The 24,154-nt window shown below is 40.8% G+C and overlaps 1 protein-coding gene across 1 annotated transcript in view; it reads left to right on the top strand.

Moving 5' to 3' along the window:
- The window catches only part of LOC134225346 (uncharacterized), a 231,547-nt gene that overhangs the window by 147,830 nt on the left and 59,563 nt on the right, over positions 1–24,154 (top strand). Inside the window, exon 2 of the mRNA XM_062705341.1 lies at positions 21,120–21,150. The gene's annotated coding sequence lies outside the window, so the exon portion shown is untranslated. The remainder of the gene's footprint in view (positions 1–21,119; positions 21,151–24,154) is intronic.

Raw genomic sequence — 24,154 nt, 5'->3', positions numbered from 1 at the left:
ACTTGATTGCAGGTGATAAAGGACCCTGAAAGATTATATAAATAATATGAATTGTGGAATATGACATTTAAATTGGCCAATATATCAAAAATAAGCACTACTATTATTTCGAACAATTTGACCTACTATTATTTCAACAAGTTTTTCAATAAATTTGATATTTCGTGTATAACAATTTCAACATACTTATAGTTCACTGCTAAAATTTCAGCTCAATCATTCATCGGGGAACAAAGCTACAGCATGCCAAAGTTGGCTATTTTGTATGAAAATCATCCTTGATAACAATAATATAAGATATAATGAAAACAATTACATGATATGATGAATATCATTTTTATGCAATGGTCAGTTCTAAGATAATGAATGAATAGAATCAGAATGTCATCATATAATCGGGTCCATCAGCGGTATCGGTAAATAAGATTGATATTATTAGAATGCATTTAATAAGTATAACAACATAAATATTCTTATAAACATAATTGCTGTAATAGATGTAATTTATTAATAGATATAATTTATTAGATATAATTTATTTATTATATTCGCTCATAATAAACGGCGTTGATCCGAAGATGTCAAATTCTGTTCCCGCTCCGAACCAGCATGTTATAAAGTTGTTCTTCGATTATTATGAATTACTCTTACATTGTTACCATTTGAAAAACATGTCTAAATAAGAATTGATAGGATGAAAATATTATTCATTCATTTTCTTGTTAAATATCTTGGCTGTGCATATGCACAGCATATGTTTCGAAATGGACAAATTGATATGAAATTTGCGAAAAAGAATCCACGTGTCTTGGAGGGACTCGAACCCTCAACCTCCTACTCTCCAGATAGGCGTTATAACCCCTACGCAACAAGACCACTTAAAGGTCACGTTTGCGGAAAAGCCATCAGGATCCGAGTACTAACCTCCACCGCGGTTAGCTCTCTTTTTTGAAAATTGAATATCTTTCGGATGCTTGATTTGCCCAATCTCCACATGTGCTTTACTGTTGTATATCCACAGTCAAGCGAGTGCACATTGTTTATTAAACGAGAGGATCGCACTCCATGCCCCCCAGTAACGGACTGGGCGGGACGGTATAGAATGCGAATTCAATCGCACTCTGCTGTGCCAAAGGCGTGCTTGGGTAAATGAGTTTGATGAGTTTGATTGCCTTTACGTAAGCGGTCGCGTGTACTCAGACGACTAATGACGTTGAAAGACCGACACTTGATTACAATTAATTGCATATTATTCAGCAACTCGGCCGTACGAAAACCATTTTTTTTGTTAAATATCTTGGCTGTGCATATGCGGAGGTGGAGGTTGGTACTCGGATTCTGATGGCTTTTCCGCAAACGTGACCTTTAAGTGGTCTTGTTGTGTAGGGGTTATCACGCCTATCTAGAGAGGAGGAGGTTGAGGGTTCGAGTCCCTCCAAGACACGTGGATTCTTTTTCGCAAATTTCATATCAATTTGTCCATTTCGAAACATATGCTGTGCATATGCACAGCCAAGATATTTAACAAAAAAATGGTTTTCGTACGGCCGAGTTGCCGAATAATATGCAATTATTTATTCATTCAATTTTACCACATTACTCACCCTATCAATTCTTACTTAGACTTATAATAATGCAAATATCAAATAAAATTTAGCGAATATTGAAAATAAAACATGATAAAACTAACGAGAAGACTGAGTCAAAAACAATTTACATGAAATTGTAGAAAAAGAAATGCATTGAAAATTGTATATAGTGTGACGAATAGTATAAAAGATAAATCTCATCGAATTTACCACACTAAGGTTGAGTTTAAAAAGAGCAAATTGTGTGTGACGTACGATAATAGATTAATGGAATTCGTTATTTATCTTATGAATTCTGTTTAGTACCAACATCCATTCCTTGACTCTCACGAGGTAGCTGGAGAGAAGTCCGTTGGAGTATGGTCTTCAGTTTTGCTAAAATAAGTATCACCCGTCGGACGGTAGCACGCTTCACCCACTTCACTATGACGATATCAGCTGCATATTTGCACATTTTCATTCTTGATCCAAATCAGAGCTCGTTTTAGCTCAGATACTCATGAGATGGGTATTTTATTATTTAAACTATTTTCTCATAAATTTGGCATTTAAAACACTGGACTAACATTTTTGCGTTCACTCTAGACTCCAAGGTTCTGAAATTAGATGAAAATCAGGAAAATCCGAAAACTTGTTAGTCGCTACATCTAACAAACTCCAATTCTGCATTATAATCCATAATTTTAACTCAGACCATCACACGCGGCGACCTTTGATTTCTTTTCAACTAACTCGAAACATTAGGGGAAGGGGGGCAAAATGCCCTAGCTAAGCAAACACTGATTTATTGTCTAATTTGTAACGCTATTTATGGGTATTTTTACATTATGCAACAGTTAAACAAGATAGCTAGTTGATGCCATTCAAAAATTGTCAAAAATCTCAATCATATTGATAATATTCACATTTCAAAAAAGTGGTGATATTCTGTTGCCGGAAAACTCATGAGGCAAAACGCCTTTTAGCTGGCAACTACTAGGGAACAAAGTAGGGGAAGAGGCCCCAAAACGCCCCCCCGATGCAAAACGCCTTTTGTGGTTTCCTTCATATTTACCGTCATTGTGATGTCCGTAACAAAACTAGATCTAAAATTATGAAGGATAGGCGAAGAAAGTTTCAAAAAAGTGCATGGGAAGGTCGGAAAAACCGAAAATTTCCACATTTTGCAGAAACATCTAACATTTTGGCGAGGCAAAACGCCCTAGTAGCAATAACCTACAAAGTACTTGCGTCCCCACGGACTATCCATACTAGAATGCTGATTCGCCGACGCGTGGTACTTTGTTCCCTAGGAGCTGCCAGCTAAAGGCGTTTTGCCTCATGAGTTTCCCGCCAACAAAATACCACCACTTTTTTGAAATCTAAATATTATCAAGATGATTGAGATTTTTTATAATTTTTAAATGGCACCAACTAGCTATCTTGTTTAACTGATGCATAATGTAAAAATACCCATGAATAGCGTTACAAATAAGACAATAGAGCAGTGTTTGCTTAGCTAGGGCATATTGCCTCCCCTTCCCCTACCATACGTCGGCGAATCAGCATTCTGGTATGGATAGTGCGTGGAGACGCAAGTACATTGTAGGTTAGCGCCACTAGGGCGTTTTGCCTCGCCAAAATGTTAGATGTTTCTTCAAAATGTGGAAATTTTCGGTTTTTCCGACCTTCCCATACACTATTTTGAAACTTTTTTCGCCTAACCTACATAATTTTAGATCTAGTTTTGTTACGGCCATCTTAATGACGGTAAATATGACGGAAACCACAAAAGGCGTTTTGCATCGGGGGGGGGGGCGTTTTGGGGCCTCTTCCCCTACTCGCTTGAGTGGCGTAGCACCAGCGGAAAACCATGTGAAAACTCGTACTTGAATATTTAATGCAATTTACCCTAAAATCTTCTTATCTGTATATAGCCGAAAAAATCTGTAAAATACAAATTAATCTGAATATGTGACAACCCTGATCACACTAAGGTGAAACCAAACGATTGCATCAAGAAAGGCATTGAGAATTGAACAACAATCAGACAAAACAGAAAATCAAAATCGATCATCATTCTCATTATCAGATTATGATACTGCAGTCTTCTTTGTATTGCGTATGATTAGCGGCTTTGTTTGTCTTGCTGCAGCTGGCTGCTTAGCGGGTGGCTTGATAGTGTCAATAAAGCTGCCGTAGCTGCTTGCTTAACGGCTTTCTCCTTCGATTCAGAGACCATTAGCGGCGACGTGGTGTTGATCCTTGCAAACGGCCTAAAGCATAAATAATCGAGAGGTTTTTTATCGAGGTAGTTGTCGATGTCGATGGCTCTGGAACCAAGGATGTTTTCGATCATTTAGTAGTTTGTCAAATTTGAATGAGTTTGTCAACTCATTACAAAGATTGAATTTCAAAATGTGTTGTATTATACGCTTCTAGTCCGCAGGTTTTTCCACAACTCTTCAACAACACAACATGTTGCGTTGCAACGGGTTCAGATAAACATATTTCCAATTCCCAAAAGAATTACAATAGAAATTATTGTGACAGTACGCTGAAATTAATAGTAATTACATTAAACTCTATTGTGGCTCACAATAGAATTACATTGAAGCCTATTGTTTTCCACCATAAAGTCTATTGTAAATGGCAGTTTTACAATAGAAAATAGGGGTTGTTATATATCTTTACAATAAAAAAATCGATTTTTTCTCGAACAAATTTTTGCCATTACATTTGAATTTATTGTAATTCTATTGCCGAAATTTACCTGGAAATAGAATTTATTGTACGTCTATTTGAATAACAAAATGGCACTTTAATTGGTATGATATAAAACAATAGAATTTAATGCTAATCAATAAAATCTATTGTATTTTTTATGATATTTTATTGCAACTCTATTGTATTTTTTTTTATCCGGGTTACTTGCCCTTACTTGACCGGAGCAAAGCGCAAGATAAGCGCATGATACCCCTAGTAACATTTTAGTTTTATGCTGGTTTTATTACACTCTTGTAGAGTAAATTATGGTCTTCAAGAGCGTTATAAAACTTAAAATGTTACTTGGGACACCAAATACCAAATCGATATTTTTTCTTCCGCCAGCGACGAATAACACACACATATTGTACTTACTTTCCCGATGGCTACTCCCCATAAAAGCTTCAAACTAATTGTGCATAATCAAATTTTGTCTGAAGCATCCAATAATTTTGGGAGACAGGCCAGAATCATATGAACGGTGTTCAGTTTCAATGTTTTGAATCACCTCAATATGTAATAATTAGATAGTTAAATAAGTAGGTATATCATATCACATTTTAATACAATGTTGGTGCGGCAATCCAAAACTGAATTGCGCTCAAGGTGCGATGCAGAATCAATAAATACATACAATTGTCCCATTTCTTGATTGAACCGAAAATTTAGCAGAATTTGTTTGCGAAAATCAACCGGTTACACAACCAAAGAACTTTCGAAAAATCCAACTCTAAATTCAAAAATCACTGATGTCGAAAGAACTATGTCCAACTTTTTTTTTCGAAACATTAGAGCAGATGCATTTCCAGTTCACATTCCAGTTCACCTTCTGGCTTAATTCTGATTTGTGGTATTCATCCTCTCTACCTCTACCGTAGGCATGAGAGGCGTATTATTTTGATGTCCTTCACCAAACGCCGATAGGAATTACTGAAGCATTTGATCTCAATCATGCTGGCAGCAGACATCTGAAGGCTTCATTCAATGTACGAATGGTTTGCTCTGTAGTGGTTTTCTGGATTAGAACTATTTCCACGAACATGATAAAATAGTCAACCAGTTAGATAATAGCAGACTTGATACGGATTACTGACATTTGTTTTAGTTTATTGTCTATTAGGCTGTGGCTTTATTTTCGATGGCAAAATATTGTTGAGAACAAATTTTAAGTTTGCAGATTTAAGTATTCACATGATTTTTAGGATATTTCCAAGCCCTTATTGAACAGCATGCATTACACCGTTGAGCAATGTTTAAACAAATGTTATAAGAAGATGCGCGCTTTTTGTTGTCATTTTAAATCCACTCTGAAACGAAACGCATACATTACATGTCTATTTTGTAAGATCAACACCCATTTTACTACTCAACGATTTCTTCGTAATTCAGAGCTGTTTGTCAGTTTCTGATTGATTAATCCTTCCACGATGAATCACACTGCATAATATAAATATCATACAGATATGTTCCGATTTTGCCACGCTCAGATTTCGTCAACAAAATTATTCCTGTTTTTATCAACAAGAAAATTCAATCTTTTTTTTTAGAGATTTAGCTTTTAAAATAAAATAACTTGGGTTAGTTTTTGGTCAAATGTTGTGTTTATAAAATTTCAAGCACTAGCGGTAATAAGGCCATAACTAACAAGAGAGGATTCTCTTCACCGAATTCCCCTCATCGATATAAAAGTAACAAAATGCGGGTTTGTTTGCACTTTATAACTTGAGGGCGAAGGATTACATTGTTATCTGGCGTTCTGATATAACTGGAAAATCGTTAAAATGCTTTTTGCGGATGTTCTAGGCTGTCCAAACTGTTCTGGAGTACATATCCTCGAATGTATCAGGAAATATGTCTACAAACAAAATGTCCTAAGCTGAGATATATGTTCAAATAATCATAAGACATAATTTGATCGAGTTTTGAATAAACCTAAACTATTTCAGGGTCTCCAGAACGTCCTGGAGCTTAGAACATGTGATAAACCCGATCAACCAAGCCCTGAACGACGTATTCGTGCATCGTTGAACATCTTAGCAGGTACACCGAGCCGATAGGACTTCACTCATTACTTTTAAACGAAGCTACAGGACTTTTCGTTTCTCCAAAACGTCCTTGAGTTCAAGACAGTTCATAACATGTGATCTACCCGATCAACACAATCCAAAGTATCCGTGCATTGTTGAACATCCCAGCAGGACTAAGCCGACAGGATTTCACTCAATATTTTTACAAGCTAATACAGGCCTTTTCGGTTCTCAGAATATAGCCCCAAACGCAATACAACGGAACGGCGACGGAAACGGTAAATCTGACAGAAAATGTATGGGATAGCTGTCAAATTTGCCGTTTCCGTCGCCGTTCCGTTGTATTGCGTTTGGGGCTTCATGAACAACCAAGTCATGAACGATGTGCCTGTGTATTGCAAAACATCCAAACAGGTCCGTTGAGCTGATATAATGGTACTCATTAATTTTACAGGCTACTACAAGCCTGTTCTGCGATCTACCCGATCAACCAAGGCCTAAATGATATATCCGTGCATCACCAAACATCACAGTAGTTCCATCGAGCTGGTAGGATATCACTTAACTCTATTACAAGTTGCAGTCCATGAGTTGATGTTCTAAGACTCGATATCGAATCGTTGAAACAAATAATGCCATACTAAAATATCAGTACATTCAAAGTTAATTGCCTATATGCTGGGTATTAAGCCACCCGGAGTGGAAATTAATTACTATGTCTGAAACTTGATTATGCATATGTACAACATGTGATAGATTTAGTTCGGAAAAGGTATTGGAGGGTAACCGCCGAAGGGGCGGTTACCCTCCAATACCTTTTCCGAACTAAATCTATCACATGTTGTACATATGCATAATCAAGTTTCAGACATAGTAATACTAAAATATGTTCACGGTTACTCTGATAGTCCTTTCGATCAATTTTCCAAGAACTTCTGTTCCACATCTCGATATCGACTGTATTATATCTCCTCAAAATGTATGAATGATGTTAAATATTGTGCAATTCAACATCGCACATATGAATCAACCATCATGTTTACATTGCTTGCACTCGCGACTCACCTCGTGATGAAGGAGGAATTGACTGACTGCGAATGTGTCTCTTGTATGCGATGGCTGCAACGATATGTCATGTGACTAAAAAACAGTATATTAGACTTGTTCATGTTTATAGGCCTGTCCAATGCCACACATCTCCCCTCTCCTCTAAAAAAATAACGGCTGGCATCTATGTTTAAAGAAAAAAAATATATCTTTACCGATATATTATTAATGATGGGGTTACTCTCTCACAATGATAAAAAGCATCTTGAACCAGACGATCACTTCAGGCGCATTATTGTACAGGGAGCATCTAATTTCGTAATCGAAAAACACTATTGATAAACCACCATTATGGTTGCCCAACCTATATGGAAAATCATTCTCAAGACATTCCTGTGAAGTGGTAACTCGCAATGGAAACATTATTTTTAATAACTCTCTTTTGCTTCTAGTAAAAATTATCAATACTAATACTACCTTTACTTTCTTTGAGCATACGTCTATTTCAAAATGTGTAACTATAAATGTCAAACAACCAACAACAAAATCTAGAAACCGAACCAAATAGTACGATAAACTGTTCTTAACTATAAGCAGATATCTTTTCTCAATGCAATCAATCTCCACGAGCACCTTACAAATTCACGATAATATATTAATTCTTGTGGGCGTTCTACCATTGTGGAGAAATAAAAATCTTGCCTGCGGACGTTCTACTACAGAGTTCTCACCATTCCGGTCTGTAGTAATACTATTCTTCTTGCGGGCGTCCCACCAACGCAGAGGAAGAATCTACTGAATGCGGGCGTCCCACCACGCAGAATTGTGATCATTCCGATCCACAATAACACCATTCTTCTTGCGGGCGTCCCACCAACGCAGAGGAAGAATCTACTGAATGCGGGCGTCCCACCACGCAGAATTGTGATCATTCCGATCCACAATAACACCATTCTTCTTGCGGGCGTCCCACCAAAGCAGAGGAAGAATCTACTGAATGCGGGCGTCCCACCACGCAGAATTGTGATCATTCCGATCCACAATAACACCATTCTTCTTGCGGGCGTCCCACCAGAGCAGAGGAAGAATCTACTGAATGCGGGCGTCCCACCACGCAGAATTGTGATCATTCCGATTCACAATAACACCATTCTTCTTGCGGGCGTCCCACCAAAGCAGAGGAAAAAACACTTGAACGAGGGTGTCTTTTCACGCTTAATTAAAGCAATAAAACTCTCTTTATTGAACTCCTCGCTGAGCATCCTCAATTTTTTCAACAGAGAGATCAAAGTGTTTCGACTTTTGAAACCATCAAACGCACCCAGACACGGTACTCTATCCGACTGACCGGCACCACCCTAAGTGAGGTGTGTGATTATGAACTAATTTGCCCTTACTAAAGCTGCTATCGAACCAGAGCCTGCACGTCGATTATAGTGTTCCGGCTTTCGAGACCAACGAACGCACCAAGACACACTACACTATCCGATAGAACAGCACCGTACCAGAGGAACGTGTAAGGACAGAAGGCAAAACAAATCGAAAAATAATGGTACTGGCTGATTGAATAATACACCACCGTCAAGATTGTGTTGTTATCACTCAGTACAACACCACTTTAAACTGAGCTGATGCGGTACTAACCTTTATTTGTGTTGATTTGTGATGTGAAGGATTTGAATTAAAACCACTTTTGCACTCCAATTCATGAAGGATAAGGTTGATCTTCAGTTGTATCCCGTTAGGTAGGTAACACTTCAGAGTTTTCCGGTAACAGTTTGTATTTAAGAGTTTGGTTTAACAGGCGATATATCAAAAGCTAGAGAGCTACAAAAAACGTTGCTAGTATAGTTTGGGAGGGTGATCCACTAGACGCTTGGCTCTTAACTTTCGCTTTTGTGGTCCGCTTCGAACGATGGTTTGAGTCGATGGCTGGGTCGATGGATAAAATCAAAACGATTGTCTGAAAATCTCTATAGTAAGCTGTAAAAAAGTATTCTTCACCTAGATGTGAGAATTCTGAGCGCAGTTGAGAGAGCACACGTGAAAATAAACTCATACTATTGAGGCTAATTTTTGCGTGAAAAAATTTATGGACGTTCCGGGATGCACTCCTTACTTACCAGGAGCCTCAACCAGTCACCATTGATGATACATATACATTTCCTAGGTATGATAATTTTGGACTCTTGTCAATAACCCTCGCATCCCACTAACATGTTCACGTTTATGGACAGCCCTTAGCATTTAAAAATGTTAGAATCTTAAAATCTAACATTTTTCCAGCAATATATGATTTTTACTAAAAATTTTGCTAAAAAAATCGTCAAAGAAAATTATTCCGATTTTGCCACTGTTCCGATTTTATCAACTGAAACTTACAGACCGTGTTGATAAAAATGGAACATAACTGTATCAATATTCGAAAGTTTTTTTACCTTGAACGCTTTATATTGCTTTCTACAACACTTATATTGTTGTATGCAGGTTTATACAACAATAGAAAAGACAAAAAAATCCTTGATGTAGATATTATTATTTAATCAGACTAAGGCCGAAGTGGCCTGTGCAGTATATAAAAGTCTTCATAGTTGATTTGATGTTGATTTGAATTTGATGTAGATGCCTCATATTAATAAGTGCTTCCGCAGAAGTACGTTAAAAATCCAGATTAATCCACCTAGCAGTGATGAAGCCTTTCTCGTATTATAAAATTTATTGGAAGAATCACATTTTAAAGGTCAAAAAAGCTCTTTAGGGGACTAGATCACATTTTCTCGATCATTTTGCATGTTTTTGCATTGATTAAAATACAGTGCCACCATCTTTGAAAAAAAAATCAGTTTTTCCGAGGATGGCCCCTTGGGAGAAAAACATTTCTCAATAATTCTGAAATGCAATATCCGATCTAACCAATTTCCAACAGTAAACAATGGGACCACATTCTTTGTCGAATGTAACTTATCGCGAATTAATCGGATAATGCTAAGTTCCAAAAAGTTTGTCTACAAAATTTGTACACATACATCCATACACACACATGCACACATACAGACATAATCTCAGTTCAGCAAGCTGAATCGAGATGTGTATAACACTATGGGTCTCTGGGCCTTCTATCAATAGTTCTTTTTTGGAGCAATCATATCAAAGAAAATTATGGGCTATCATGTAGAAACTTTACGATATTTTTGAATAGCTGCGAAGAAATTTCCACAGGAATACCCACAGAAACTTTGCGAAGACACATTTGTTTATGAATTTCCACAAAGATTCTATTCTATATTCTTATGCAGCATTGAAAATACGAAAAAAAAATATATACGGAAATTTCCTTAAGGAACGCGTGACGTTAAAGGAGATTGATCGGAGAGCTGTCCTAGTGTTTGAGCGTAAGGTTATTATTTATTATTTATTCAGACTAAGGCCGAAGTAGCCTGTGCGGTATATAAGAGTCTTCTCCATTCGGCTCGGTCCATGGCTACACGTCGCCAACCACGCAGTCTACGGAGGGTCCGCAAGTCATCTTCCACCTGATCGATCCACCATGCCCGCTGCGCACCTCGCCTTCTTGTGCCCGTCGGATCGTTGTCGAGAACCATTTTCACCGGGTTACTGTCTGACATTCTGGCTACGTGCCCGGCCCATCGCAGTCGTCCGATTTTCGCGGTGTGAACGATGGATGGTTCTCCCAACAGCTGATGCAATTCGTGGTTCATTCGCCTCCTCCACGTACCGTTCGCCATCTGCACCCCACCATAGATGGTACGCAGCACTTTCCTTTCGAAAACTCCAAGTGCGCGTTGGTCCTCCACGAGCATCGTCCAGGTCTCGTGTCCGTAGAGGACTACCGGTCAAATTAGCGTTTTGTAGATTGTCAGTTTGGTACGGCGGCGAACTCTATTCGATCGGAGCGTCTTGCGGAGTCCAAAGTACGTACGATTTCCAGCCACTATGCGTCTCCGAATTTCTCTGCTGGTGTCATTTTCGGCAGTCACCAGTGAGCCCAAGTACACAAATTCTTCTACCACCTCGATTTCGTCACCACCGATGCAAACTCGCGGTGGGTGGCTCACATTGTCTTCTCTTGAACCTCTTCCTATCATGTACTTCGTCTTCGACGTGTTGATGACTAGTCCGATCCGCTTAGCTTCCCTCTTCAGTCTGATGTAGGCTTCCTCCATCTTCTCAAAGTTACGTGCCATAATATCTATGTCGTCGGCGAAACCAAATAGCTGGACGGACTTATTGAAAATTGTACCACTCGTGCCAATCCCTGCGCTTCGTATTACACCTTCCAAAGCGATGTTGAATAGCAAACACGAAAGACCATCACCTTGCCGTAACCCTCTGCGGGTTTCGAAGGGACTCGAGAATGCCCCTGAAACTCGAACTACGCACATCACCCGATCCATCGTCGCTTTGATCCACCGTGTCAGTTTATCCGGAAAACCGTGTTCGTGCATTAGCTGCCATAGCTGGTCCCGATCGATTGTATCATATGCGGCTTTGAAGTCGATGAATAGATGATGTGTGGGCACGTTGTATTCGCGGCATTTCTGCAGTACTTGGCGAATGGCGAACACCTGGTCCGTGGTGGAGCGTTCGCCCATAAAACCCGCCTGGTACTGCCCCACGAACTCCCTTGCAGTTGGTGCTAGTCGACGGCATAAAATTTGGGAGAGTACCTTGTAGGCGGCGTTCAGCAATGTGATTGCGCGGTAGTTGCTACAATCCAGCTTATCGCCCTTTTTGTAGATGGGACACACGACACCTTCCATCCACTCCTGCGGCAAAACTTCCTCCTCCCAGATCTTGGTAATGACCCTGTGCAGCGCTCTAGCCAGTGCCTCATCACCGTGTTTAAATAGCTCTCCTGGTAGTTGGTCAACCCCAGGGGCTTTGTTGTTCTTGAGCCGGCCAATCTCCTCCTGGATTTCCTGGAGATCCGGAGCCGGTAGAATTATGTCCTGCGCGCGTTCTCCCAGGTCCATCACCATACCGCCATCTTCGTCTGCCACATCGCCATTCAGGTGTTCTTCGTAGTGCTGCCGCCACCTTTGGATCACCTCACGCTCGTTCGTAAGAAGGTTCCCGTTTATGTCCTTACACATATCGGGCTGTGGCACGTGGCCCTTACGTGAACGGTTTAACTTCTCATAGAACTTTCGTGTGTTATTAGCGCGGTACAGTTGCTCCGTCTCTTCATGGTCTCGATCTTCCTGCTGGCGCTTTTTCCTTCGGAAAATCGAGTTTTGTCTGTTCCGCGCCTGTTTATATCGTGCCTCGTTCGCCCTCGTGCGGTGTTGCAGCAATCTCGCCCATGCTGCATTCTTCTCTTCCACTAACTGCTCACATTCGCCGTCATACCAGTCGTTTCTCTGATCCGGGGGCACCGTGCCAAGTGCAGCGGTTGCGGTGCTACCAATGGCGGATCGAATATCTCTCCAGCCATCTTCAAGAGATGCTGCGCCTAGCTGCTCTTCCGTTGGAAGTGCCACTTCCAGCTGCTGCGCGTATTCTTGGGCTAGTCTACCGTCATGTAGCCGCCCAATGTTAAGCCGCGGCGTCCGACTTCGACGCGTGTTGTACACCGTCGAGAGTTTTGAGCGCAGGCATACTGCAACGAGGTAGTGGTCGGATTCAATATTCGCATTGCGGTAAGTGCGGACGTTCGTGATGTCGGAGAAGAATTTACCGTCGATTAGAACGTGGTCGATTTGGTTTTCCGTTTCTTGGTTAGGTGATCTCCATGTGGTCTTGTGGATATTTTTGCGGGGAAAGAAGGTGCTTCGGACTACCATTCCGCGGGAGGCTGCGAAGTTTATGCATCGTTGGCCGTTGTCATTCGATACGGTGTACAGACTATCCGGTCCGATGACCGGTCTATACATTTCCTTCCTTCCTACCTGTGCGTTCATGTCACCGATGACGATTTTAACGTCCCGCAGTGGGCATCCATCGTATGTCTGCTCCAGCTGTGCGTAGAACGCTTCTTTCTCGTCGTCGGGTCTCCCTTCGTGTGGGCAGTGCACGTTGATGATGCTATAGTTGAAGAAACGGCCTTTAATCCTCAGCTTGCACATCCTTGCGTTGATTGGCTGCCACCCAATCACGCGTTGGCGCATCTTACCCAGCACTATGAAGCCGGTTCCCAGCTCGTTGGTGGTGCCACAGCTTTGGTAGAAGGTAGCCGCTCGATGCCCGCTTCTCCACACTTTCTGTCCTGTCCAGCAAATCTCCTGCAGCGCCACGACGTCGAAGTTGCGGGGATGTAATTCATCGTAGATCATCCTGTCGCAACCTGCAAAACCTAGCGACTTGCAATTCCATGTTCCAAGCTTCCAATCGTGATCCTGTATTCGTTGCCTAGGTCTTTGCCGATTATATCGAGTCGCATTATCTCTTATATTGTTCGTAATGATTGGTTTTCTAGGCGGCTTATTGGGCCTGCGCAAACCTCCTGTCTCGTCGGAGGGCCGTCGTGTCAGGGCTGTTTAGCGTCCCACCTAACACCAGGACTTGGGCTTGTGCGCTTTGAGCGGCACACGGTCGCTTTGGTGGAGCCTACTTGCGGATTCATGCAGCTTTTTATAGAGGTTTAACAGGGCCCACTGTCAAACCCCACCATATCCTAGGCAAGCCCCACAACTCGCAGATGGCCTGGGGAGGGATCGTCAAGCCCTTGGACATAGTTCCTGCTGCCCGCGAGCTTAGAACATGTGATAAACCCGATCAAACAAGCCATGAACGACGTATTCGTGCATCGTTGAACATCTTAGCAGGTACACCGAGCCGATAGGATTTCACTCATTACTTTTAAACGCAACTACAGGCCTTTTCGTTTCTCCAAAACGTCCTTGAGTTCAAGACAGTTCATAACATGTGATCTACCAGATCAACAAAGTATCCGTGCATTGTTGAACATCCCAGCAGGACTATTAACCCGACAGGATTTCACTCAATATTTTTACAAGCTAATACAGGCCTTTTCGGTTCTCAGAATATAGCCCCAAACGCAATACAACGGAACGGCGACGGAAACGGAAAATCTGACAGAAAATGTATGGGCTAACTGTCAAATTTGCCGTTTCCGTCGCCGTTCCGTTGTATTGCGTTTGGGGCTTCATGAACAACCAAGTCATGAACGATGTGCCTGTGTATTGCAAAACATCCAAACAGGTCCGTTGAGCTGATATAATGGTACTCATTAATTTTACAGGCTACTACAAGCCTGTTCTGCGATCTACCCGATCAACCAAGGCCTAAATGATATATCCGTGCATCACCAAACATCACAGTAGTTCCATCGAGCTGGTAGGATATCACTTAACTCTATTACAAGTTGCAGTCCATGAGTTGATGTTCTAAGACTCGATATCGAATCGTTGAAACAAATAATGCCATACTAAAATATCAGTACATTCAAAGTTAATTGCCTATATGCTGGGTATTAAGCCACCCGAGGTGAAATTAATTACTATGCCTGAAACTTGATTATGCATATGTACAACATGTGATAGATTTAGTTCGGAAAAGGTATTGGAGGGTAACCGCCCCTTCGGTGTGGTTACCCTCCAATACCTTTTCCGAACTAAATCTATCACATGTTGTACATATGCATAATCAAGTTTCAGACATAGTAATACTAAAATATGTTCACGGTTACTCTTTATAGTCCTTTCGATCAATTTTCCAAGAACTTCTGTTCCACATCTCGATATCGACTGTATTATATCTCCTCAAAATGTATGAATGATGTTAAATATTGTGCAATTCAACATGGCACATATGAATCAACCATCATGTTTACATTGCTTGCACTCGCGACTCACCTCGTGATGAAGGAGGAATTGACTGACTGCGAATGTGTCTCTTGCATGCGATGGCTGCTACGATCTGTCATGTGACTAAAGAATAGTATATTAGACTTGTTCATGTTTATAGGCCTGTCCAATGCCACACATCTCCCCTCTCCTCTAAAAAAATAACGGCTGGCATCTATGTTTAAAGAAAAAAAAAATCTTTACCGATATATTATTAATGATGGGGTTACTCTCTCACAATGATAAAAAGCATCTTAAACCAAACGATCACTTCAGGCGCATTATTGTACAGCGAGCATCTAATTTCGTAATCGAAAAACACTATGGATAAACCATCATTATGGTTGCCCAACCTATATGGAAAATCATTCTCAAGACATTCCCGTGAAGTGGTAACTCGCAATGGAAACACTATTTTTAATAATTATTTTTTGCTTCTAGTAAAAATCATCAATACTAATAATACCTTTACTTTTTTTGAGCATACGTCCATTTCAAAATGTGTAACTATAAATCTCGCGTACTTATTCAAAAGGACGTACGTGATTTTGTAAACAAAGATTCAAACGTCGATTTGTCCGATCTGATGGCACTCCCACGCAAAACAACACCACCACCAGGTAGCCGAAGCCTCCCTCTATCTGTCTATGGTAATGGTTTGCGTGGGAGTGCCATCAGATCGGACAAATCGACGTTTGAATTTTTTTTTACAAAATCACATACGTCCTTTTGAATAAGTACCTGAGAAATGTCAAACAACCAACAACAAAATCTAGAAACCGAACCGGAATAGTACGATAAACTGTTCTTAACTATAGACAGATAACTTTTCTCAATGCAATCAATCTCCACGAGCACCTTACAAATCCACGATAGTATCTTAATTCTTGTGGGCGTTCTACCATTGTGGAGAAATAAAAATCTTGCCTGCGGACGTTCTACTACAGAGTTCTCACCATTTCGGTCTGTACTAATACTATTCTTCTTGCGGGTGTCCCACCAACGCAGAGGAAGAATCTACTGAATGCGGGCGTCCCACCACGCAGAATTGTGATCATTTCGATCCACAATAACACCATTCTTCTTGCGGGCGTCCCACCAACGCAGAGGAAGAATTTACTGAATGCGAGCGTCCCACCACGCTGAATTGTGATCATTCTGATCCACAATAACACCATTCTTCTTGCGGGCGTCCAACTAACGCAGAGGAAGAATCTACTGAATGTGGGCGTCCCACCACGCAGAATTGATTCCATTCTTCTTGCGGGCGTCCCACTAACGCAGAGGAAGAATCTACTGAATGCGGGCGTCCCACCACGCAGAATTGTGAACATTCCGATCCACAATAACACCATTCTTCTTGTGGGCGTCTCACCAACGCAGAGGAAGAATCTACTGAATGTGCGCGTCCCACCACGCTGAATTGTGATCATTCCGATCCACAATAACACCATTCTTCTTGCGGGCGTCCCACCAAAGCACAGGAAGAATCTACTGAATGCGGGCGTCCCACCACGCTGAATTGTGGTCATTCCGATCCACAATAACACCATTCTTCTTGCGGGCGTCCCACTAACGCAGAGCAAGAATCTACTGAATGTGGGCGTCCCACCACGCAGAATTGTGATTCCATTCTTCTTGTGGGCGTCCCACCAACGCTGAGGAAGAATCTACTAAATGCGGGCGTCCCACCACGCAGAATTGTGATCATTCCGATCCACAATAACACCATTCTTCTTGCGGGCGTCCGACCAAAGCACAGGAAGAATCTTCTGAATGCGGGCGTCCCACCACGCTGAATTGTGATCATTCCGATCCACAATAACACCATTCTTCTTGCGGGCGTCCCACCAAAGCACAAGAAGAATCTACTGAATGCGGGCGTCCCACCACGCTGAATTGTGGTCATTCCGATCCACAATAACACCATTCTTCTTGCGGGCGTCCCACTAACGCAGAGCAAGAATCTACTGAATGTGGGCGTCCCACCACGCAGAATTGTGATTCCATTCTTCTTGCGGGCGTCCCACCAACGCAGAGGAAGAATCTACTGAATGCGGGCGTCCCACCACGCAGAATTGTGATCATTCCGATCCACAATAACACCATTCTTCTTGCGGGCGTCCCACCAAAGCACAGGAAGAATCTACTGAATGCGGGCGTCCCACCACGCTGAATTGTGATCATTCCGATCCACAATAACACCATTCTTCTTGCGGGCGTCCCACCAAAGCACAGGGAGAATCTACTGAATGCGGGCGTCCCACCGCGCTGAATTGTGATCATTCCGATCCACAATAACACCATTCTTCTTGCGGGCGTCCCACCAAAGCACAAGAAGAATCTACTGAATGCGGGCGTCCCACCACGCTGAATTGTGGTCATTCCGATCCACAATAACACCATTCTTCTTGCGGGCGTCCCACTAACGCAGAGCAAGAATCTACTGAATGTGGGCGTCCCACCACGCAGAATTGTGGATTCCATTCTTTTTGCGGGCGTCCCACCAACGCAGAAGAAGAATCTATTGGGTGCGGGCGTCCCACCATGCAAAATTGTGATCGTTCCGATCCACAATAAACCATTCGTCTTGCGGGCGTCTCACCAAGGCAAAGGAAGAATCTATTGAATGCGGGCGTCCCACCACGCAGAATTGTGATCATTCCGATCCACAATAACACCATCCTTCTTACGGGCGTCCCACCAAAGCAGAGGAAGAATCTACTGAATGCGGGCGTCCCACCACGCAGAATTGTGATCATTCCGATCCACAATAAAACCATTTTTCTTGCGGGCGTCCCAGCAATGCTGAGGAAGAAACTATAGAATGCGGGCGTCTCACTACGCAGAATTGTGATCATTCCGATCCACAATAACACCATTCTTCTTGCGGGCGTCCCACCAAAGCAGAGGAAAAAACACTTGAACGAGGGTGTCTTTTCACGCTTAATTAAAACAATAAAACTCTCTTTATTGAACTCCTCGCTGAGCTAGCATCTTCAATTTTTTTAACAGAAAGTTCAAAGTGTTTCGACTTTTGAAACCATCAAACGCACCCAGACACGATACTCTATCCGACTGACCGGCACCACCCTAAGTGAGGTGTGTGATTATGAACTAATTTGTCCTTACTAAAGCTGCTATCGAACCAGAGCCTGCACGTCGATAATAGTGTTCCGGCTTTCGAGACCACCGAATGCACCAAGACACACTACGCTATCCAATAGAAGAGCACCGTACCAGAGGAACGTGTAAGGACAGAAGGCAAAACAAATCGAAAAATAATGGTACTGGCTGATTTAATGATACACCACCGTCAAGATTGTGTTGTTATCACTCAGTACAACACCACTTTAAACTGAGCTGATGCGGTACTAACCTTTATTTGTGTTGATTTGTGATGTGAAGGATTTGAATTAAAACCACTTTTGCACTCCAATTCATGAAGGATAAGGTTGATCTTCAGTTGTATCCCGTTAGGTAGGTAATACTTCAGAGTTTTCTCGGCAACAGTTTGTATTTAAGAGTTTGGTTTGACAGGCGATATATCAAAAGCTAGAGAGCTACAAAAAACGTTGCTAGTATAGTTTGGGAGGGTGATCCACTAGATGCTTGGCTCTTAACTTTCGCTTTTGTGGTCCGCTTCGAACGACGGTTTGAGTCGATGGCTGGGTCGATGGATAAAATCAAAACGATTGTCAGAAAATCTCCATAGTAAGCTGTAAAAAAGTATTCTTCACCTAGATGTGAGAATTTTGAGCGCAGTTGAGAGAGCACACGTGAAAATAAACTCATACTATTGAGGCTAATTTTTGCGTGAAAAAATTTATGGACGTTCCCGGGATGCACTCCTTACTTGCCAGGAGCCTCAACCAGTCACCATTGATGATAAATATACATTTCCTAGGTATGATAATTTTGGACTCTTGTCAATAACCCTTGCATCCCACTAACATGTTCACGTTTATGGACAGCCCTTAGCATTTAAAAATGTTAGAACCTGGAAATCTAACATTTTCCCGGCAATACACAGGATTTTGTTTTAACACGATTTTTTTTTCGCTCGTATTTTTGATCGTGTGCCTTCAACTTACCACCAAAATCTTCACAACATGTTTCAAAAAATCCAGAATAAATCAAAGAAAAATCACATGATAATTAATATGCGTTAAACATTCAGGATGAGTGCAAAATTGAAAAAATGTAAATCGTGTAAAAACAGAATCCAGTGTAAATCGTTTTTACTAAAAAATTTGCTCAAAAAATCGTCAAAGAAAATTATTCCGATTTTGTCACTGTTCCGATTTTATCAACTGAAACTCACGGACCGTGTTGATAAAAACGGAACATAACTGTATCAATATTCGAAAGCTTTTTTCTCCTTGAACGCTTTATATTGCTTTCTACAACACTTTTATATTGCTGTATGCAGGTTTATACACCAATAGAAAAGACAAAAAAATCCTTGATTTGATGTAGATGCCTTATATTGATAAGTGCTTCCGCAGAAGTACGTTAAAAACCCAGATTAATCCACCTAGCAGTGATGAAGCCTTTCTCGCATTATAAAATTTATTGGAAAAATCACATTATAAAGGTCAAAAAATCTCTTTAGGGGACTAGATCACATTTTCTCGATCATTTTGCATGTTTTTGCATGTTTTTGTTTTGTGTCACCATCTTTGAAAAAAAAATCTGTTTTAATTTTTTTTCCGAGGATGGCCCCTTGGGAGAAAAACAATGATTTCTCAATAATTCCGAAATGCAATATCCGATCTCACCAATTTCCAACAGTAAACAATGGGACCGCATTCCTTGTCGAATGTAACTAATCGAGAATTAATCGCATAATGCAAAGTTCCAAAAAGTGTGTCTACAAAATTTGTACAAATACACCCATAAACACACATGCACACATACAGACATAATCTCAGTTCGTCAAGCTTAATCGATCGGTATATAACACTATGGGTCTCTGGGCCTTCTATCAAAAGTTCTTTTTTGGAGCAATCACATAGGCTTTCGGTACAACTTTGTTGTACGAGAAAGGCAAAAATAAAAATAAAAAGTGGCTTTTAATAAGTATTTCTGAAAAAAAATATGGGCTGTCAGAAATTTTACGATATTTTTGAATAACTGCGAAGAAATTTCCACAGGAATACCCACAGAAACTTTGCGAAGACACGTTTGTTTATGAATTTCCACAAAGATTCTATTCTATATTCTTATGCAGCATTGAAAATACGAAAAAATATATAGGTAAATTTTCTTAAGGAACGCGTGACGTTAAAGGAGATTGATCGGAGAGCTGTCCTAGTGTTTGAGCGTAAGGTGCTACAGATAATACTTGGCGGTAAACAGGAGAACGGCATCTGGCGGTGTCGCATGAATCACAAGTTCTACTAGGTTTATAAAGAGCTGAATATTGTTAGACTCATACAACACGGCAGATTACGGTGGGCCGGACACGTTGTGCGTATGCCGGAATAGCGTGGAGCGAAAATAATATTCAGTAGAGCACCCAGAAAAGGCCGTAGGCTTCGTGGAAAGCCGTGTACACGATGTTTTTTTGCAGTTGAAAAGGACCTGAGGCACTCAAAGTTCAGGGCGACTGGAAACGATTGGCCCAATATCGAGTCCAGTGGAGAAGGATACTTCATTCGGTGTAGGTTTATCGAGTAAGGGCTGTAGCCAATCAAGTAAGTAAGTTGCGTACATCGAACTTTGCAGAATGTATTTTTTTTACTAAGCGGATTCATCAGAAATAATTACATTATAACGCGATAATTGCATTTTCACTAAGATACAATTATTTAAAATGCCCATTACTTTTAATTAAGTTGTTCATAAACATTAACCAATTGTATTTTTTCCTCTTTTTTCAGACTCCGACCACCAAACACCCTGAAACTGCTGGTAAATGTACAATAAATTATTCTCTGATACGCCGAAATGTTAATCGCATTGTCACCTCGCCAATCACACCTCGGGAATCCAAATGTCATATTATTCAAATGTCGTAATCTTACAATTTCCCGTGTAATTTGTCTGGCGTGGTAACATGGCACCTAAAGACTCCACTTCCCAAACCGACATAGGTACGTGCGAAATTAGAAATGTAAAACCATGCCCCTTGCCATCGCAACGCAACACCTACGATGGGAAACCCAAGACCGATTGTTATTGTTGTTGTTGTTTATTTCCCGGGTCGTCGTCTGCTTCAGCTATGTAGGTATCTCTCGAACGAACCGACCATTTAGATTAGCGTCCCAGCATCATTTGTTTTGTTTGCCGTTTTTATTAGCAGCCCTCTCCACGGTATGACCGGGCGCACTATGGGAGAGTTGCTTACATGAAGGTGGGCAAAAGCTTCAAATGGAATGTTCGACAAAGAACTTAAGATGACAAAATGACATCTGTTTCATTATCATCAATTAATACCCAACAAACAATTTTAGCTGAATAAGCTAGATTTCTAGCTGAAGAAAGCTATTTTTAGTTGAATAAACGCTCCATCAGCTTCCAATTTTTGTTGTGTAATCAATTACTGTTTTGATAGCTATAATGCCATTATTCAAAATAAAACAAATATTAGTGAAACAATGCTCAGGACTTCAAAATATTTAGAACTTGAAGTTATTTTTGCCGCCATGCGTAGATCTTGGAAAGCTCTGATGTGTGTAATTATTTTTCCCCATTAAATACCGCAATCTTTCCCATGGTGCAACCGGCGGTTGTGGTGGCTCTGTTGATGGAACCTAAGTTTGTTTGGGCTCCGAGCTGTTTTCCCACTCAGCCGGCAACCACTTGGTCACGCCATCACCACCATAGCGCCAGTGTGCCACTTCACTTAGTATCTTTCACTTTCGTTGGACGATGTCGTAATTTGCATGCGGCTTGTCGATGATGACAACGGCGACGACGACGGCGGCGTCTTCGATTACTTCAACAATCCCGGCCGGAGACTTTCTCCCCCGACGCAATATTAAGGTTTTATTGGCTATTGCTTTCCGCGCGATCAAAGAACTATTTGGGATTCATTCGACGTGACTTGTGCACTTGTTTGACAGAGCCGAATCACTCGTCGGTTATTGGTTTTCGGTAATTGGTGGTTAGCATTCTGTTGTGATTGGCGCGGCAGTTGCTGTAGTCAGCTGCGAGATTGAACAATCACGAATCATGCTAATTTGGGAATGAATTAGCGTCGTATCCGTCAGATAGGTCAAAATTATTACTGATCTTGCATAATTGGCGTGTATTACTTTCTCTGTAATTTGTTATGTAAGTACACTGAGGTTGCTTTCTTTTTTTTTATTCGGAATGAAACACGTTAGGCATCCTCTAGAAATCTGGGAAGTTTTGGAAATACTCTTTCGGGAATCACAAGAGGTTTGCTTTATGAATCATGAGAGTATTCCTTTCTGAATCTGAATTCTGAAGAGGATTATTCCAAGAAAATGGAGAGGGTTCTCCTAAAAATATGGAGGATAATTCCTCTGCTCTAAGAATATGATAAAAATTAAGCCAGGCATCTAAAGAGATCTCTACCAGAAATATTCAAGAACTTTTGTATTAAGGAAAAGTATCTTCAGAAGTATGAGGAAGAAATTGTCCAGAAATATGAGAAAAGTGGTAAGAATTTCTTCGAGGTACTGGGAAGAATTCCTCCGGAAATCTGTGAAATATCTTTCAGGTAATGTGGGAGGTGTTCGGGTATTTGAAAGATAATTTCTACAATTTCGAGATGATTTAACTGTAAATATCCGAGAATCTGAAAAGGATGACTTCAGCAATTTTAAATCTGGCGAGGATTTCTTCCGGAGTCCGGAGAGAGTTTCACCAGAAATTGGGGAAAGGTTTCCTCCAATAATTTAAGAAGCATTCGTCTAAAAATCCTCTGCGGGTTCCACTGAAAATTTGGAGGGAATGTTTCTAATTATCTGGAAAGAAATCGTCCAGGAATCTAATCTAGATATAATAATCTAAATCTAAATAATCTAATAATCTAAAAATCTAGAAAACATCCATCCGGGAGCTGGAGATAATTTTCCTGGGAGTTTTCAAAGCATTCCATTCGAAATCTGAAGAAGATTACTGCAACAATCTAAAAAATATACCTCAGGAAATCTGGGTAGCATTTTTATTTAAATCTATATATGAAGTTTATTCACGAAATCTCAAAATAAGGTTTCCATGTCTTTTTCATTAAGTACTTAAATAACACCTTCCGGATCCCAATGTTTAAAAAAACCAAAAAAATACAAAAATTGAACAAAATCTCAAAAATTAGTGCAATTATTATAATTTTTTAAACTCGTTTATTTGCTTAGTAGAGGCTCAGTCATGTATGACGCTTTGCGATTCTTTAGTACAAAAAGTTTAGAATTATTAAACTCTCACAAATATAGAGATTGCATTGAAATTTTATTAAATATCAACAAATCATCTTGTCTTGGTTTCTACCTTTATTAAGTGAGGGATTTTCCTGGGCTTTCAAACTCACCGTCCCACCATGGAAGATTTTTTTTTCGTTCAAAATATGTTTTTTTTTATTTATATGGAGCGTGAGAAAATAACCGACCGCCTCCTTCCCCATTACCTACCTACCTGGATATCTGGTTGGCTACAGCGTCGTATACACCTATGCCAGGCGTATTGTAGAGCTCCATCATCGTCGGTCTTGGGCGATGTTCCTCCTGTTTCCCCGAACGTTAAAAGGCCCTAGGTCCGATTCCACCGCATGCAGCCAGCGTGATCGTGGCCTTCCTAGAAGTTGGCGGCCTCTATCTGGTTCTCTGTTGAATATTATTTTCGATATTCTTTCTTCCGACATTCGCACCAAGTGACCAGCCCACTGAAGTCTGCCGTGTTTTATACGATTCACAATATTTTCTTTACAATGTTCTGAAGACTCATATGT

This window comes from Armigeres subalbatus, chromosome 1 (assembly GCF_024139115.2).
Source record: "Armigeres subalbatus isolate Guangzhou_Male chromosome 1, GZ_Asu_2, whole genome shotgun sequence".
In the NCBI taxonomy this organism is placed as follows: domain Eukaryota; kingdom Metazoa; phylum Arthropoda; class Insecta; order Diptera; family Culicidae; genus Armigeres; species Armigeres subalbatus.
The sequence above is the reverse complement of the archived record's forward strand: the minus strand, read 5'-3'. Positions and strand labels throughout refer to the sequence as shown.